Source organism: Myotis myotis, unplaced genomic scaffold (assembly GCF_014108235.1).
Source record: "Myotis myotis isolate mMyoMyo1 unplaced genomic scaffold, mMyoMyo1.p scaffold_m19_p_29, whole genome shotgun sequence".
Classification (NCBI taxonomy): Eukaryota; Metazoa; Chordata; class Mammalia; order Chiroptera; family Vespertilionidae; genus Myotis; species Myotis myotis.
The window spans coordinates 2,893,006-2,904,866 of NW_023416334.1; the positions used below are offsets into that span (position 1 = coordinate 2,893,006).

At 42.0% G+C, this 11,861-nt stretch overlaps 1 pseudogene; it reads right to left on the reverse strand.

Annotated features, from left to right (window-relative positions):
• Positions 1-6,415: 6,415 nt before the first annotated feature.
• On the reverse strand, positions 6,416-7,058 carry LOC118649367 (annotated as a pseudogene).
• Positions 7,059-11,861: the final 4,803 nt, after the last annotated feature.

The following is an 11,861-nucleotide window of genomic DNA, read 5'->3' on the forward strand; positions in this document are numbered from 1 at the left end:
TGGAATGAGATGGAGACTTTGGCTTTGTGGATGGGGGCATTTTTATTATCATAATTAGTTGCCTTATCTATGTGCAGATTTTCTGTAGCCTTAAAGGAAAAAAATATAAGATTGTTGCAGGCAGGTTACACTCAAAAGAAAAAAGAAAAAAAATATCTATATGTATAAAAGCCTAAGCAACCAAACGACCAGTCAACCGGTCGCTATGATGGGCACTGATCACCAGTGGACAGATGCTTAATGCACAGGATCAGGCTCCCTCCTGTCTGGATAGGGCCTGTGAGGATCAGGCGAAACTGGCTATCTGACATCCCCTGAGGGGTCCCGAACTGTGAGAGGGCCAGGCCAAGGGCCCCCAGTATGCATAATAAAATGGCAATAACTAAATATCTATCAACAATTTAAATGCAAATGGAGTATATGCTTTAAACAAAAGACACAGGGTTACTGAATGGAAAAGAAAACGAGACACTTACATATGCTGCCTACAGGATACTCACCTCAGATTGAAAGACACACACAGTCTGAAAGTAAAGGGATAAAAAGGTATTATTTGAAAATGGAAACCAACAAACAAAAAAGCTGGGATAGCAATACTTACACCAGACAAAATAGACTTCAAAACCAAGGCTATAGTCATGGCCAGTTACTCAGTGGTTAGAGCTTCAGCCTGCACATTGAAGGGTCTTGGGTTTGATTCCCAGTCAAGGGCACATACTTAGGTTTTGGGTTTGCTCCCCACTCCCGCCAGGCCATGTGCAGCCAAACCAGTGGATGTGTCTCTCTCTCATGATATTTCTCTCTCTCCTCCTCCTCCTCCTTCCCTCCCTTCTATTCTCTCTGAAAAGCAATGGAAAAAATATCCTTAGGGGAGGATTAACAAACAAACAAAAAACCAAAACTATAAAGGAGGCAAAGAAGGAGCCAGCAATCCTCTTCTGCGTATTTATCCAAAGCAACCCAAAACATTAACTCAAAAAGACATGCATCCATATGTCCATTGCAGCATTATTTACAGCTAGAGGCCCGGTGCACAAATTCGTGCTTGGGTCAGGTCCCTCGGCCTGGCCAGCGATCGGGGTCAATCAGGGCCAATCGGAGCTGGCCGGCTGAGGGGAGGGACCATGGGAGGTTGGCTGTGGGAGCACACTGACCACCAGGGGGCAGCTCCTGCGTTGAGCATCTGCCCCTGGTGGTCAGTGCGCATCATAGCGACCAGTTGACCAGTTGTTCAGTCAACTGATCATAATGGTCGCTTAGGCTTTTATATATATAGGTAGCCAAGATATGAAAGCAACCTCCGTCTCCATCAATAAATGAATAAAGACGTGGTGCATATATACAATAGAATATGACTCAGCCATAAAAAATGAATGAAGTTTTGCCATCTGTAGTAACTTTGATGAACCTGGAGGTTATTCTGCTGAGTGAAATAAGTCAGGCAGAGAAAGACATATGCCATATTATTTCACTTATATGTGGAATCCAAAAAAAATAAAGGAGCAAGCAGAACAGACACGGACTCCCAGATGGAGAACATTTTGACAGCTGCCAGATGGGAGGGGGGTTGGGAGGGGTGGGTGAAAAATGTAAAGGGATTACATCTGCACAATGGAATACTATGCTGCAGTAAAAAAGAAGGAACTCTTGCCTTTTGCAACAGCATGGATGGAACTGGAGAGCATTATGCTAAGTGAACTAAGCCAGTCAGAAAAAGATAAATACCACATGATCTCACTCATTTGTGGAATATAGAGAACAACATAGACTGATGAACAGGGACAGATCCAAAGACAGAGAAACAGCGATCAGACTATTAATCCCCAGAGGGAAAGTAGGAGAGGGTGGGGGTAAGGGGAAGAGATCAACCAAAGGACTTGTATGCATGCATATAAGCCAAACCAGTGGACATGGACAACAGGGGGATGGGAGCATGAGTGGGGGGAGGTGGGGTGGAGAATAGGGGTTAATGAGGTGGATGAGGACACATTTGTAATTCCTTAACTAATAAAGAATTTAAAGATTTTTTTAAAAAAAGAAGTACAAATTGATACTTACTGAATAGTCATGGGGAAGTAACATATACACAGGGGATACGGCCAATCATCCTATATAATAAAAGGTTAATATGCAAATAGACCGAATGGTGGAACAACCGGAATGACCAAACACTGAACAACCAAACAATCGGTCACTATGATGTGCGCTGACCACCAGGGAGTGTGTGTGGAACGTGGCAGTCGTTGGCCACGGTGGGATGGTGGAGCAGGTGACTGGGGGCCCCAGACCAAGGTGGGACACTGGTCGCCGTCATCGGGGTGAGCCTCTGGTGGTGACTGAAAATCCTTTGCTCCTGCCCGCCGCAGTCCTGCCTGGCACTGGCACCTGCTGCCAGCCCCGCTCGCACCCACTGCCGGTGCCTCACACTGGTCCTGATCACTCAACTCCATCAGCGGGTGCGAGCAGCAGCTGCTGGCCCTGATCGCCCCTGAGGGCTTCTCCACCTCCCCCTGCTTCTGAGGGGCAATCGGGGCAGCAGCCGCCACTCGCACCCACTGCTGGTGCTGGCCCCAGTCGCTCCACGCCATCAGCAGGTGCGAGCGGGACCAGCACCATCAGTGCGTGTGAGTGGCGGCAGCGGGAACAGGGCTGCTGGCAGACAAGGGACCAGGGGCCACATCGATAGGGGCTGGTCGGGGTTTCGGAGGATGGGCTGAGACCCGCCCCTGTGCCTACCTCAACCTCGCAGCCCACAGTTTTTTTCAAGGTCCACGAATTCGTACACTGGGCCTCTAGTATTTTAAAAACCATGTATGGTGTTAGATGGGTATTAGATTTTATTAGGGTGTTCATGTTGTAAGTTATATAAGTGTCTAATCACTGGGATGTATACATGAGACCAATATTGTACATCAACTGTCATTGAAAAATAAATGATCTTAAAGCCCTTGCCCGGTAGGTCAGTTGGTTAGGGCATTGTCCTGCTATGCCAAAGCTGTGGGTTCAGTCCCTTGAGGTCAGGGCACATCCGTGAATCAAACACTGAATGTAAAAATAAGTAGAACAACAGATGGATATTTCTCTCTCTCTCTCCCTTCCTCTCTTTCTCTCAAATCAATAAATACAAATTTAAAACAAAATTATTTTTAAATGCAATTGATATCATATTTTGCATAAGATATTGATCTTATATCCTGAAGCTTTGATGAACTCATTTATTCGTCTTAACAGGTTTCTGTTTGGTTGTTGTTTTGTTTTGTGTGCATCCCTTAGCCTTTTGAGCTCGGTGTGTCAGCATTTTGAAAAACCCTAACTTAATTCTGGTGCTGTGTCACATCTAGAAATTTTTTGATATTTGCAATCATAGTAAAACAAACTTATATTTTTGATATTTATTTTATATATTTAAATACCATTTAACAAAGAAAAATCAACCAAAAAAATGAGTTCGCGTGTCACCTCTGATACGCGTGTCATAGGTTCACCATCACTGCCTTAGACTTTTCAATGTACAAGATAATGGCATTTGCAAATAAAGACTGTTTCACTTTTTCCTTTCCAATCTGGATGCCTCTGAATTCTTTTTTATTCTTTGCTTCATTGTCCTGACTAGAAACGCTAGTACAGTGTTGAATAGAAATTGCAAAAGCAAACACCCTTGTCCTGTTTCTGATCTTAGAAAGCTTTTAGTCTTTGACCATTAAGTATACTATTAGCTGTTAGTTTTTCATAGACGGCTTCTGAAGATTGAAAAAGTTTCCTTTCAGTCCTGGCCGGTTTAGCTCAGTGGATAGAGCGTCAGCCTGCAGACTGCAAGGTCCCAGGTTCGAATCTGGTAAAGGGCACATGCCCGGGTTGCGGGCTTGATCCCCAGTAGGGGGCGTGCAGGAGGCAGCCAATCAATGATTCTCTCTCATCATTGATGTTTCTATTTCTCTCTCCCTCTCCCTTCCTCTCTGAAATCAATAAAAATGTTTAGAAAAAAAAAAGAAAAAGTTTTCTTTCATTTTTATTTTGTTAATTTTTTTTATCGTGAAGGGTGTTAGGTTTTTATTAAAATGCTTTGTGTCTATTGGCATGATCACATGCTTTTTGTTCTTTATTCTATTAACGAGTTGTATTACATAAATTGATTTTGCATTCTAAACTAACCCTGCATTCCTCAGATGAATCCCACTTGGTCATGGTGCATAATCTTTGTTACATGTTACTGGTTTCAGTTGTGTGCTGAGAATTTCTGCATTTATATTCATAAGGAGTATTGTGCTGTAGTTTTCTTGTTATGTCTTTCTCTGGTTGTGGTATTGGGATAGCATTGGCCTGAGAGAATTTCGTGGGACATAGTCTCTCTCCTTTCCTGTGAAACCCCTTCACAAGAAGAGTGTGTATTCATTCTTTGTAAAATGTGTTCTTTGAAAATGTTTTGATTACTAACTCAATATCTGTAGTTGTTATAGATTTATTCATATTTTTCCTTGAGTTAGTTTTGGTAATTTACTTTTTTTTCCTAGGATTTTGTCCATTTCCTGTAAGTTATTTTATTTGTTGGCACACAATTGTTCATAGTATTTCTGGATACGCCTTTTAATTTTTGTAATGTCTCTTTTTCATTCCTGATTTTAGTAAATCACCATCTCTCTCCCTCTCCTTTTGATGAGTCCAGGTAAAGGTTTGTTGATTTTATTGATCTTTTCCAAGAAACAAATTTTGGTTTTGATTATTTTTTTTCTGTTTTTCTATTTCTTATTCCATTTGTTTTCCATTCTAGTCTTTATTCTTTCCTTCCTTTTGCCTACATTAGATGTAGTTTCTCCTCTTTTTCCTGTTTTTTGAGGTGAGAGTTTTGGTTACTGATTTGATCCCTTTCATCCTTTTAAATGTTGATATTTACAACCATAAATTTCCCTCTAAGCATTGCTTTCACTGTTTCCCATATATTTTGGTATGTTGTAGTTTTGTTTTCTCAAAACATATAAAAACATTTTCTTATTTACTTTATGATTTCTTCTTTAACTCTTTGATTACTTATGTGTATCAATTCATTTCAAAATATTTGTAGCCTTGGCCGTGTGGCTCAGTGATTGGGTGTCGTCCATGCTCCAGCAGGTGGCCGGTTCCATTCCTGGTCAAGGGCACATGACCGGGTTGCTGGCTTGATCCCCGGTGGAGGGCATGCAGGAGGCGGCTGATAGAGGTTGTGCTCTCACATCGATGTTTCTCTCTCTCCCTCTGCCTTCCTTCCTCTCTTTCTAAAAATCAATAAACTATTATTCAAAAAAGAGGAAAAAATATTTGTAAATTTCCCAAATAGTCACTTGTTATTGATTTTTAATTTTATTTCATTTTGGTTGAACTACATACTTTGTATGATTTCAATAATTTTAAGTTCATTGAATCTTGTTTTATGGCCTGCTCTATGATCTGTTTTGGAGAATGTCCACGTGCATTGAGCAAATGTGTGCTGTTGTTGGGTGGAGCGTTCTGTGGAGATGTCCTTTAGGTTTAATTGGTTTATAATGTTGTTCAAGTCTTCTGTTTCCATGATCTTCTGTCTAGTTCTTGTATCCATTATCGAAAATGGAGTATGGGCATCTTCAGCTATTACTGTGAACTTGTCTATTTCTCCCTTCAATTCTGGCAGTTTTTGCTTTATGTATTCTGAGGCTCCACTACTAGGTGCATGCATATTTATCAGGAATTGACCCTTTTATCATTTTAAAACATTCTTACTTGTCTCTAGTAACAATCGTATCTTTTTTTTTTTTAATACATTTTATTGATTTTTTACAGAGAGGAAGGGAGAGAGACAGAGAGTTAGAAACATTGATGAGAGAGAAACATCGATCAGCTGCCTCCTGCACATCTCCCACTGGGGATGTGCCCGCAACCCAGGTACATGCCCTTGACCAGAATCGAACCTGGGACCCTTCAGTCCGCAGGCCGACGGTCCATCCACTGAGCCAAACCGGTTTCGGCACAATCGTATCTTAAAGTTTGTTTTGTCTGGGATTAGTGTAGCTACTCCAGTTCTCTTTTGGTTACTCTGCATAATATAACTTTTTCCATCCTTTTATTTCAGTCTATTTGTGTTTTTGAATCCAAAGTATGTTTCTCATAAGCAACATATATTTGGATCTAATTTTTTAAACACATTCTACCAATATCTACTTTTTAATGAGAATATTTAATTCATTTGCATTTTAGTGGTATTCAGATAAGGTGGGATTTACATATACCATTTTGCTATGTGTTTGCTATATGTCTTATGCCTTTTCTGTTCATCTATTCCTCCATTATGCTTCTTTTTTTGTTAAATAGATACATTCCAGTGGACAGTTTTAATTTCATATCAATTCTTTTATTTTTAGTTTCAGAAGTTGCATTAAACACTTTCTTTATTTTCATAGTCCATCTTTTACAAAGAAGATAAGGAATTTCTGACGTTCACCTTTGAATTCTTTTGGGACTCACTCTGATTGCGTAACATTTTCAGCTGAGAGAAGTGTGTTTGGTTTCATTCACATTGTCTTGAGGAACACATGTGCGTTGATTTGTCCAGATGTAGATGCTCTGAAACGCAGTGCCGGGCTCTTGTCTTTGGGACAGACGTGCTGTGACTTAGGGTGGCAGAACCTGGCGTCCTCCTCGCGGGTGTGTGCAGGTGGAGTGTCCTCGCGGGAGTGGCAGCATCGCTCTTCGTGCTGATGGGATGCTTCTACTTTTACTATGATGCTGAACTGTTTTGCTGCCTGTTTTATTAGTAATCAACAATACACTTTTGGAGTCTTTGTACTTTTTTACTATTTTGCTTCTTTAAAAATGAGTGTATAATTTATTGCTTCTCAATTAAGAAGTTTTTATATTTTGGGTGTCAGTTTGGGCTTGGGTTGGAGGCAAACTTGAGAATTATTCAGAACCAGCAACTGGGAACAGTGAAGACTTGTTCCTTCAAAAGTGCTTTCAGCATCATGTAACGAACTTTAGGCCCAAAAGAGAAGCATGCTGGGCCCTGGCAGCTATCTTGCAATGTCCCCCTCAAGGTAGTGCTTCTGCCTCATTGCCCTACCGTTCCCACTCTGTTAAGACCTGGTGACAAAAGGTCACATCAATTCTTTTATTAGATTTTTACAATATACAATGTTATACAAAAGCTTTGATCCTATAGAGCTCCCTTCCCCCTTCCTTTTTTCTATTATTGTCGTACAAATCATATCTTGTGTGCCCATCAACACAGATTTATAACTATTCTTTTTATGATGCCTTTTATATTTATTACTAGAGGCCCGGTGCACAACAATTTGTGCACTCGGGGGGGGGGGGGGGCGCACCCCTCAGCCTGGCCTGTGCCCTCTCGCAGCCTGGGACCCCTGGGGGATGTCCGGCTTGTTTCATTCCCGCCTCCCTCAGCCATCCATCCTGGTTTGTTTCGTTCCCGCCTCCCTCCGCCGCCCGGCCCAGGTTGTTTTGTTCCCGCCTCCCTCCGTTGTCCAGCCCAGCTTGTTTTCCTCCCGCCTCCACCGCCTGGCTTGTTTTCGGCTGCCTGACTTGCTGCACTCCCAACCCGTTTATGCAAATTAACCGCCATCTTTGTTGGTGGTTAATTTGCATATCACTCTGATTAGCCAATGGAAGGCGTAGTGAAGGTATGGTTAATTACCATTTTTTGGCTATTATTAGATAGGATACTATCCTATATAATAAAAGTGTAGTATGCAAATTGTCCCCTCAACCAGGAGTTTGTCCAGGAATTAGACCAGCGGCTGCAGTGAAGACAGCCAGGGGAAGGGAGAGAGTACCTGGCCGGCTGCTGGCAGCTGCTAGGGACCCACCAGTGCACGAGTTTTGTGCACTGGGCCTCTAGTGTTTTATATTTACCAGTACAGTTATCTCTACTGGTGTACTTTACTTCTTCATGCAGATTTGGGTTACCTTTAGTATTTATTGTAGTAATTATTTTAGGTCTCCCAGTGGTGGATTTTTTATCTGCTGTCTTGTTATTCCTCTGCCTGCTGGTCTCCATGATTTTTTATAAGAAGTCACATGTCAGTTTTATTGAGGATTCCTTGCACATGATGCATCTTGCTGTGTTCAAGATTTTCTTTGACTTTGGACTTGACAGTTTGAATATCGTGTATAGGATATCTCTTTACTTGTATCCCATTTGCGGTTCATTGAGCTTCTTGCATGTGCAGATTTTTTTTTATCAAATTATGGAAGTTTTTCGCCATTTTTTTCTTTAAATTTTCTTCCTGTCCCATCTGTCTCTCCTGTCCTTTGGGGACTCTCATTTTGCATATGTCAGTACACTGATGGTGTGGACAGGTTTCTGAGCTCTGTTCACTTTTCTTCAGTCTTTTATTTGCCTATTCTTCCCACTGGCTACTTGCAATCGGCCTTTTTTCAGTCTTCTGGTTCTTACTTCTACCAGTTCAAATCTACTTGTGAGCCCCTCTACTAAAGTTCTCATTTCAGTTATTGTACTTTTCAGCTCTAGAATTTCTATTTGGTTCTTTTTCATAATTTCTATCTGTTTATTGAGATTCTCTATTTGATGAAACATTATTCCCATACTTTCCCTCAATTCTTTAGACTTGATTCTTTTTAGTTTTTGACATGGTCATGATAGCTGATTTAAAATCATTGACTAGGACTACATTGTCTACATCTGGGACTCCTTAGGGACAGTTTCTATGGACTGTTTTAAACTTACATGTAGACCTTATTTTTCTGTTTAAATGTATGTCTCATTTTTTTGGTTGAAAACACAACATTTGGATTGTATAACATGGGAATTATGAAGATGAGATCTTCTCCCTCCTTCCCCTTGGTTGCTGTTGCTGTGTTCTTAGTGAATGTCCTGGACTAATTCTGTAACGTCTGTACTCTTTATCACGTGTGACAACTCAGTGGTCAGCTAATGATTGGGCAGAGATTTCCTTAAATGCTTTGAACCCACAGGTCTTGCAGCCTTGGCAGAAGGCTCAGTGGGCTTCTCGTGCTCTGTGGGACAGCTCAAAACTAGGCCTTAGTGTCCATCTCTGTCCACTCAGAGCCTCGAAGTCAGCCCAACGTGCGAGAGGATGGTGTGTTCAGGTCTTTCCTGGATGTATGTGGACTTCCATATTCCAAAGAACATGTCAGAGCTCTTCAAGTCCCTTATGGACATGTCCCTTTCTGGTTTTTCTTTTTATGTTTGTGGCCGGCCTCTTGTTAGCCTCAACTGGTATTCCCCTCCGGCAGCTGCACTGTTAGAACCTGTTCGCGTGCATACACGTTTCTCCACCTCCCACTGCCATTTCCTCAATAGTTAGTCACAATTTTTTTATTTAATCAATATTCAATTTCTTAGTAAGGGCGATATTGGCATTGTGATGGGACAATTCTTCATTGTAAAGGACATTCAAGTGCCAGTTCTGGGAACCAAAAACATGCACATATGCCTCTAAACCTCTTCTTGAGCTCACAGTCAGTATCTCTTAGCTAAGAACCTTTACTTCACAGCCTTGTCACTATGACTGCGTTTACACTGGGACATGTACTGCACTTTCTTTCTTGTTAAACTCTTTTTTCCCCTAGAGTTACTAATTGCCTCTTTTATTTGCTTAGTTTTCAAGTGTCTATCACTGATTATTAAGTTCTCCAAGTGTAAAAAAATCTCTCAGTAACCTCAAGCAAACCTAGCTAATATAGCTTCTTTATACTTTTTGTAAAAAAAAATATTTTTATTGATTTTAGAGAGGAAGGAAGAGGGAGAGAGAGATAGAAACATCAATAATAAGAGAGAATCATTGATTGGCTGGCTCCTGAACACCCCCTCCTGGGGATCAAGCCCGCAACCCAGGCATGTGCCCCAACCAGGAATCAAACCGTGACCTCCAGGTTCATAGGTCGATGCCCAACCACTGAGTCACGCTGGCCAGGCTCTTTCCACTCTTTAATGAAGACATCTCTTCTGTCGTCTTGGTCTAATTGGAATGGGTTATCCAGGGATGCTGTGGGGCAGCCATCTGGGCTTCCCTTCATCTGGCCATTTCACTAAAATAGGAAATTGGCAAATCGAGGTTATCTCTGTTGCCTGATGAGATGGGGAGTCAGGACAAACTTAGAACAATTTGAAAAATAAAGAAGTTATATTGAGATTTAAAATGGCGGCGGAGTAAGTGGATGCTACACAGACACCCTCCCAGGACCAACTGGAATTACAACTAAAATACAGAAAAACCACCCTGAAAATTCAACTGAAGGCCAGCTGGAGAGAACCCTGATAACCAAGGGTGGAAAGTGGAGACGCCATAGAGACTGGCAGGATGGAGGAGGTGCGAAAGGGCTGACCAGGCTCACACAGACAGCAGCTGCGGTTCCAGAGAGATATCTCAGCTCAGAGGGTGCCATTGAGAACTCTGAGGTCTAAACCCCAAGCTGGGCCGCCTAGCAGAGAGCACCAGAACTGAGAAAGGTGCCCATAGAACATCTGGCTGTGAAAAGCAGCAGGGTTGCTATCTGCCAGGGAAAGACGGTTGGAAAGGCAGGCACCCTCTTAAAGGGCCAACACACAAAATTTCAAGTGCAGCCATTCACCTTGGACTCCAGCAGAGGGAGGACAGAGTGGATTGGAGCTGTGTGAGGAGAGTCCAGGGTTGGGGGCTCTGTGGTTAGAGCTCGCAGGGCAGCCACCCGGGTTTCCAGTGCTTAGTCACTCCTTCACACTGTGGAGGACAACTTTCTCAGACTTTTGCTATCCAGGCAGTTTTTGGCTGGCAGGGAGATAGTTACCCCACCCTACTGGAAAACTCCTTGCCTCACCCTGTGAAGTTCTGAGGTCCATTAAGAGACTGAGAAGACCAATTATCCTCCAGTCAGAAGCAATTGCACCACCCTGTTGGAAAACTTCTGCCCCCACCTGTGGATGATTTCCTTAGGCTACTCAAGACTAAATCCAATGATCTATTTTAAACAATAGCCTTGCTGGATATAGTAATCTTGGTTTCAGATTCTTGGTTTCATTACCTTGAATACTTCATGCCATTCCCTTCTGGCCTGTAGCGTTTCTGGTGAGAAATCATTTGAAGGCCTTATGGGAGCTCCTTTGTATGTAACAAATTGCTTTTCTCTTGCTGCCTTTAAGATTCTCTCTTTGTCTTTAACTTTGGGCATTTTAATTATGATGTGTCTGGGTGTGGGTCTGTTTGAGTTCTTCTTGCTTGGACTCTCTGTGCCTCCTGAACTTGTGTGACTTTTTCCTTCACCAGGTTAGGGAAGTTTCCTGCAGTTATTTCTACAAACACATTCTCTAGCCCTTGCTCACTTTCTTCTCCTTCTGGTACACCTATTATGTGAATATTGTTACATTTCATATTGTCCCACAGCTCCCTTAAACTGTCCTGTTTTTAATTGTTTTTTCTTTCTGGTTCTCTGATTGAGTGCATTTTTCTACCCTGTCTTCTAATTCACTGTTCTGATCCTCAGCTTCCCCTGATTTGCTGTGTATTCCTTCCAATGTGGTCTTTATTTGTGCTATGTCATTCTTCATTTCCAACTGGTCTTTTTCATAGTTACTATATCTTTTTTCATGCTGTCGAGCATCTTTATTATCATTATTCAGAACTCTATATCAGATAAATTTATTATCTCCATTTCATTTATCTTTCTTCAGGAGAATTCTCTTGTTTGTTCATTTGGGGGTTGTTTTTTTTTGTCTCCGCATTACTGCTGCCTGTTTGAGTTTGTGTCTGTGTTTTAGGTAAATCTGCTATGACTCCCAACCTCTAGTGCAGGACAATGTCAGACGCTGTTTCTGATTGGCCCTGAGTGCCCTGTTTGGAGCTATCAGCAATGCACAGCTGTGGCTCCCTCTGTTGTGG